The sequence below is a fragment of the Rhincodon typus genome, chromosome 13, assembly GCF_021869965.1.
Source record: "Rhincodon typus isolate 14 chromosome 13, sRhiTyp1.1, whole genome shotgun sequence".
In the NCBI taxonomy this organism is placed as follows: domain Eukaryota; kingdom Metazoa; phylum Chordata; class Chondrichthyes; order Orectolobiformes; family Rhincodontidae; genus Rhincodon; species Rhincodon typus.
The window spans coordinates 32,368,371-32,375,620 of NC_063344.1; the positions used below are offsets into that span (position 1 = coordinate 32,368,371).

The 7,250-nt window shown below is 38.8% G+C and overlaps 1 long non-coding RNA gene across 2 annotated transcripts in view; it reads right to left on the minus strand.

Moving 5' to 3' along the window:
* The window catches only part of LOC125484662, a 20,271-nt gene continuing 13,021 nt past the window's right edge, over positions 1 to 7,250 (minus strand). The window contains exon 3 of one of the 2 annotated variants that reach the window (XR_007263475.1): positions 1 to 2,475. This is a non-coding gene — a long non-coding RNA (uncharacterized LOC125484662). The remainder of the gene's footprint in view (positions 2,476 to 7,250) is intronic. The other variant, XR_007263474.1, reaches the window with a different exon arrangement.

The window sequence follows — 7,250 nt, forward strand, 5'->3', positions numbered from 1 at the left end:
CTAACATGCTAGCATAGAATGTTGGCATCTGAGTTCATTTAAAATAAATTAACAAATGACTGTGAAAATTTAGCCTTTGATAGCTAATTAGTTTCATTCACCAATTCACAAAGTAACAGAATTGTTAAATTGCAGATGGGGACATATGGCATCCTGCACCATTTCTACCAGCTACTACCTAATCCTGCTCACTATTTCTATCCAAATAATCATCCCATCATTCAATGCCTCCATTGAACCTGCCTACATATTTCAAGGCAGTGCATTCCATACCCTAGCTGCTCACTGAGTTAAAAAGCTTTTCCTCACTTCACGCTTGCTTCTTTTGCAAATCACTTTCAATCTACACCCTTTTGTTCCTGTTCCCTTTACAAGCCAGAACAGTTTCTCCCTATCTATTTTATTCATTCCACCCATGATTTTGAAATCTCCATCAAATCTCCTCTCTGCCTGCTTCTCTTCAAACAGAGCAGTCCCAACTTCTTCAGTCTATCCTCATAACTGATGTTTCACATTCCTGGAACCATTCTTGTAAATCAATCCTGCACTCTGTCTAATGCATTCTCAGCTTTCTTATAATGTAATGTTCACAACTGTACAAACTACTCCAGCTGAGGTCTAGCAATTCCATTCTGAGGACCATTATCCTATGTGTGCTATGTACAACAATTGTAAAGACATTCTATATAAATGGTCTTACAAATTTACTAAATACCATGCAGAGGAAATTTCTCACCTATCATTTTGATAATTATCCGCTGATCTACAGCTGTTTTGATTTTGTTCTTTAAAATTGTACATTGATTGAATTTTGACCAGATTTTGAATTTGGATGGTTATGATTCCTCCAAATTGGTAAGTATTCTTGATTTCTCACCTCTTGATTAATCCTTAATAACTACAATATGTAACCTATCTTGCGATACTGTTTTCGCACTAATTTATTTATAGTATACATCTAGACATTATATTTAAGTTACAATTATATTAGTTAATAATCACTTAGGGAAATCAACTCATCCAGTATGCGCCTTTGAGGAGAAAACTGAATTGTATAAATTGGTCTTGTAATGCTCAATTAAATTTAAGGAAGAATTTTAAATTGGTTTAAAAAGTTACAGTTAGAATATTATTAACATAAAAATATATTTTATTAACGTATTATTTAAGCAGTACATTTTTATGAGTTGACCATACACTATAACTTGAAGTTAAGATTACAAAACTTTAGCAGAAGGCCATTGTGGAGGATTTAGGTTTTTGCTTGTCCTCAGTCAAGTTCATGCTTTGCTTCCTTTTTGGGCTGTTGAAAAATCCAAACTAAAGTATAACCAATGAACTAAACAGGACATACATTGAATTACATTTTGTTGACAGTGTTCCTTTGACATTAACTACTGACTATGCATTGTTTAGGCAGCTGTGAGTAATAAATTATATTTTCAATTATTTAATATAGGACTGGCACCAGAATTGGCTTTGGATGGAAAACCATATACAACCATCTTGTATGGAAATGGACCTGGCTATGCAATCAAAAGTGGCACACGACCAAATATAAACTCCACTAATTATTGTAAGAAAATTTGAATTTTATATTTGTTGTAGTTACATAGATTAAAATGAGCATTATAGTAGTACTCAAATGCTAAATTTGTTATTCAATGCTAATTCTACCACACAGAAAGTATTAATTAGCCTTTTTATAATGCTATTCCACATTTAAGTTTATAGTATTTTCGAGACACAGGTGAATGAGTTAATTTGGGATTAATAATTCAAATTTAAATTAATTTAGAATAAAAACTTTCCTTGCTTTCTGAAGGATTTAGTCTGGCACTGATTCATTAGACCACTGCAAGTAATTAATATGAAGTTCTATATCTTCTTGAACTTCCTTAACTTTGTTGCATAGAACAAACCAATTCTTTCTTCTCACAGTTGATATTCTGGGTGTACATAGAATACATGACAGCAATCATGGGGATTTGCAGCAGTCTCCATCTTCAGACCGATCTGTCAGAATACTGACACCCATTATAACTAAGCCACATTTCATTTATGCTACTACATTAGAGCATTTCCTGCACATATGAATGGAAAGGCATTAAGACCATTAGTGGCTACATCGTGGGTCAAATGCACATGTGCAAATGGGGGCAGGAGTTAGAATAATTGAACATTGAATATTGTCAATAATTTGATCAAGGGAGAAAGGGATAAGACTGCAGATCCCACCAGATTGGAAAGCTGCAAAGGTAATGCACTGTTCACAAGAGGAAGCATTTAAATTTGATCAAAATTCAGCTGGAGGGAAACCTCTTCAACCAAGCACAGGGACCTTGAGAGATGCTGCCAGCAGCCCACATCCCCGTGTTAGAGGAAAATTAATTTTGCCACTTTATTCTTCTCCACACCCACCTCCTGGAGTTGCTGTTGAGGAGGACTCCTACATTCAACTGGTGGCCTCCCGTCCTGGTGAGAGAATAGAGGCATCTGGTTGACATGCAACTGTTAGAATAGTCATTAATGGACCATATGTATATTGAAATTTGCTTCTCACCTTTTTCAGATAGAAAGACTGATGGCAGTCATTTTCCCAAACACGCAACTGTATTAGGAAACCATTTCCTCCCAACTTCCCATATTTTACTGGCTCCGCTCCCCTACTTCCTTTGGAATTCTCTTCCCTAGAGAATGGTGAAGGCTAGGTCCCTGGATATATTGAAGGCTGAGTTTGATAGACTTTCAATCAGAAGGGAGTCAAGAGTTACGGGAGACTCGCAAAAAAAATGGAGTTAAGGTCACAACTAGATCAACGTGGTCTTATTGAATGGTGGAGCAAACCAAAAGGCTGAATGGTCTACTTCTCCTATTATGAACTCATGACATAGAGTGGCAGAGGGGTGGATGTGCAGACAATGTGGGAGGGGAGGTGGTAAATGAAAAATGGGACAGGGAGAATGTGAACAGGAAAGTAGGAGGGAAGAAATAGGATGGGGAAGGAGAAGGATATGAAATATGGAGCAAGACAGACTTTGGAACGTAAAAAGGATTTCACACTGGCTTTAAAATTACAGACCTAGAAAAGAGAAATGGGTTGAAGCCAATAGGAGTACTTTGGCAAGAGAGAAAAGTTGGCCATGAGAAGAATACAATGCTCTCTGAAGGCTTAGGTTGGTTCCTCCAAGGATTGTAGTGGAAATTACTGTCACCTGCAGGCACAAGACACCTTGTTACATCTGCATTGGTCTGACAAGGTGCAAACTAACTTGAATAATGACACAAATAACGTCTTTTAGGCAGTCCAGGTACAATGATGGTAAATAAGGACTACCAAGAAATATTACCAACAGTGGATGGAACTGAACTGGTTCTTAGTCACAGAGGAGCAGGGGTACAATTACTTTCACCATGTCAGTAGTTTTGCAATGATTACAGCATTTAGATTTGATTGTGGTTATATATTGTTCAAATGCCTGTAAAATGAGCTAGGAACTAATTAGTCGGGAACCTATTGTATGAGTAATGCTTCAGGGACCACATTCACGGCTCCACTGGAAAGGTAGACTTTGTGTAACATGGCCCTGGCTGAAGGCAGTCTGCTAGGTTGACAACAAAGTAAATTGTGTTTAAGATAAATAGCTCTAATCTTTCCAAGCAGGAATCAAACAAACAGCTAGAAGACAGAACAATGACAGATTGTAGTTACCAGCTTTCTTAGTTCTGAGCTGCAGACTGTTAGAAATGAATTCTCATGTGAATCACAAGTTAAATGTTCTATGTAGACACAAACACACAATACAATTGTACATAAAACTCAACACAATACAGTGGCCATCTGTTACCTGCACACAATGTAACCAAAAAATTAGCTCATGAATCAAATAACAATGGAATTGTTTTGAAGAGTTTGGGGGAAAGTAATTCTGTGTAGTGACTGGGTTATTTTTCATAAATGTAATTTGGCAAGATGGTGTAAGTGGAACAACTTGCAGTTGTATAATGCCTTGACACAATCAGAAGTCCCAAAGTGCCTTATTTCAGTACAGATTGTACCAAGCAGTGTAATTGAAATATTAGAACAGGTAACCAAACGTTTGATCGATGTTTTTGAAGAAGGGGAGAAAGATATTAATGTAGAGAACTTAATGGAAAGTGGAGTTGAAATGTTGAAGATACTGCAACTGAAAATGGGGTGGTGTGAAGCAGACATGTGAAGGGACCTAAACCTGTGGCTGAAGAAGATTATATTGATTAGGTGGTGATAAACAATGGAAGCATCTCATGAGATTTTCTGTCATTTGCAGACAGCAAGAATTATGAACAACAAGCTGCTGTTCCACTGGTTTCAGAAACTCATGGAGCAGAAGATGTGGCAATTTTTTCTAAAGGCCCCATGGCTTATTTGTTCCACAAAACCCATGAAGAGAATTACATTGCCCATGTGATTGCATATGCTGCTTGTATTCACCCGTATACAGAGTGTCCACCAAATCCCACCACCAGCAGTGGATCCTCACTCCAGCCAATGAAACTTCTCAGTATTTTACTAGTGACACTTTATTTTCTCAAGCATTAAAGCATCTTTAGTTGCCTAATATATAATGTTTAACTGCCTTAAAATTACAAATTCCATTTAATTCTACAAATAATTGAAAAGTAATTAATACTTCATCATAACTCATATTTTGTATTCTTTTCTGCTTATGTAGCAAAGGAAATATACTTTCTTTAATATTTGATATCTTTGAAAACTTGTTTTATTTTATTAATTCATGGATTATGGGTGTCACTAGCGAGGTCAGCATTTACTGCCCATCACTAATTGCCCTGGAGAAGTTGTGGTGAGTTTCCTTTTTGAATGGCGGCAATCTATGCATTGCTGCTGGGTAATGATTCCCAGATTCTGACTCCACGTCAGTTAAGGATAAGCAATATATTTTCAATACAGAAAACGTGTGACTTGGATGGAACCTGTAGGAGATGGTGTTCCCATGCATGGACTGTTATGGAACGCTAGGGGTTACAAATTGCAGGTAGAGAAGGTATTATCAAAATAATAATTAGTCAAAGTAAATAGCAATAGAATAATTGTAACTGTGGAATAATGCATGAATTCACAAATCATTAAAGTATTAATTATGTGCTATTTGACTTTTTCTTTCAAAATATTGACTAATTATGATTCACTTTAGTCACCAAAAGAAAATTAGAGTATTAAATCTGAGGTTGCTGTTGGAAGTCAAAGGAGACTTGTCAGTCCAATTCATAAATTGGTTAGTTGAGGTCACTATGAAACAATACTTTCACTGACCATCAACAGAACATCATCCAAAAAGAAACAATCAAGTTGGTCAAGTTAGACAGGATCCTGAACCAGGTTGCTTGCTTGGTTTGCTTGGTTATCATCAAACAAATATTCTGGGATTTTGGTCAGCAAAAAGGGTCTCACCCACTGCTCAGAAAGTCAACAGGGTATCTCAGTCAGTTCCATGGAGAAGGCCTATTGGAATCAAGAACCCTTCATGGCTGAAAGCCTGGTGGTGAGGTCCTGCCTACTTAGACACATTGGCCAATCAGAGGACAGCAGCTCACCATTGTTGTCAGCTCCAGTGGGGCAGTGGTGGCTATTGGTGATGCCACTACCTGTGCACAGATTAACTAAGTGATCCCAGGGTATATTTGAGTCAAAGCTGGATGGGGGTCACATGGTAGGTCCTGTGGAACAGTTGGGGGGAGCCGAATTTGAAGGCACGAGCAAAGAGGTCAGCATTCAATGGTCACCCTCACCCAATGCCATGAATGAGCACACATTTCCTGATAGCAAGGGATCCCTTCCCATACCACGCACTCCTAACCCAGGAGGTTGCTGGCCAACACAACACGTTTTGCTGGGTGGTTTTCTGCAGTTGGTGGAGACCAGTGCAGCCTATTATTAAATCCCTGGGCCACCATGACTTGTGATAGGCACAGGGTTAATGAGCCTAATTGACATCCCAGGGGTGGCTAGGAATCTCACATCAGTCCCTTCCACCCTCTGATACAATGGGATTTTCCAATCCCAAGTGAGTGACATGGGGCCTCTCACAACGAAGTGGTCCCACCGCTGTTTCCCCACTATGACGGATTTTGTAAAACCTAGCCTGTAGTCCTAAAACGTAAGATTCTGATAACTTGATCTATCTATTGAATATTGAAAAAATGCTCAAGGATTTGTAGTTGCCTCTATGTGCTTTGTTGCCTTTTCTTTTGTAAATGGATACCACATTAAAATATTTCCATTCTGCCAGTTCCTCTCAGATATTCACTGTCTCTCTCTTTTCTTGGTTCATAGCATTGACATTCTCCTGGTATTTGATTCCTGTATTTATGTCTCTTTGGATTGGATTTACCTTCATTATCTCATGTGGACTAAGTTGCGATCATAAAGAAAAACTGATGCCCACTTCCTTTTGAGCTTCTTCTTTCCTTTTAATTATAATCTTCTTTTGTGCCCATGGTAGTTCTGCTGTAGTTATGCTGGATCTTCATCTTCAACACTGGTGGATTTTTAAAAAATATATATATTTGGGTGTTTCCATCTAAAGTTTCATTGAAGGCACTTGTAGGATTCCACAAGCCCAGCTCCCTTGAGGCTACCATCCATCCTGTTTTTTGTGTTGGAGATGTTGGTATTAGATAGAGTAGACTTGGTTGCCTATAGAGCCAGGCTGAGATGACAACAGTGGAAAGACTGTGACAACCAGCAGGCTGGAATGTCCACCTCTGTTTACCTGATCATTAGTCCAGTTCTAATCATGACTGTCACGTCCTCAAACCCATATCCTTGACCCCCATCCACCCATACCTTACTGTACCTCCCATGTCTCCTCTATGCTGCTCACATCTCTCCTTCCCTCTTCATGCCCCAATATCTTCCATATCTTTGCAGTACTCTTATGATTCTTCCACACACTCCCATGCAACCTCCATACTTTCCCATTATCCACTATGTACAAAGCCCAGGAGATATTTCTAAGTCTGGAAGGTCTTTGAAACTATGCACAAACTGACAACATAGGCAAATGCTTTGAAAAGCTCAGCTTACAGCTTCTTAAAAATGCTAATCAACCACCACCATTCACAGTACCAACATCAAAAATCTTGGCAGGGCAGGATTCAAATTCTCAAGTCCTGGATTACGAGTCCAGAATAACAAAAACTTGGTGGGGGGGGGGGGGGGGGGGGGGGGGGGGGGGGGGGGGGGG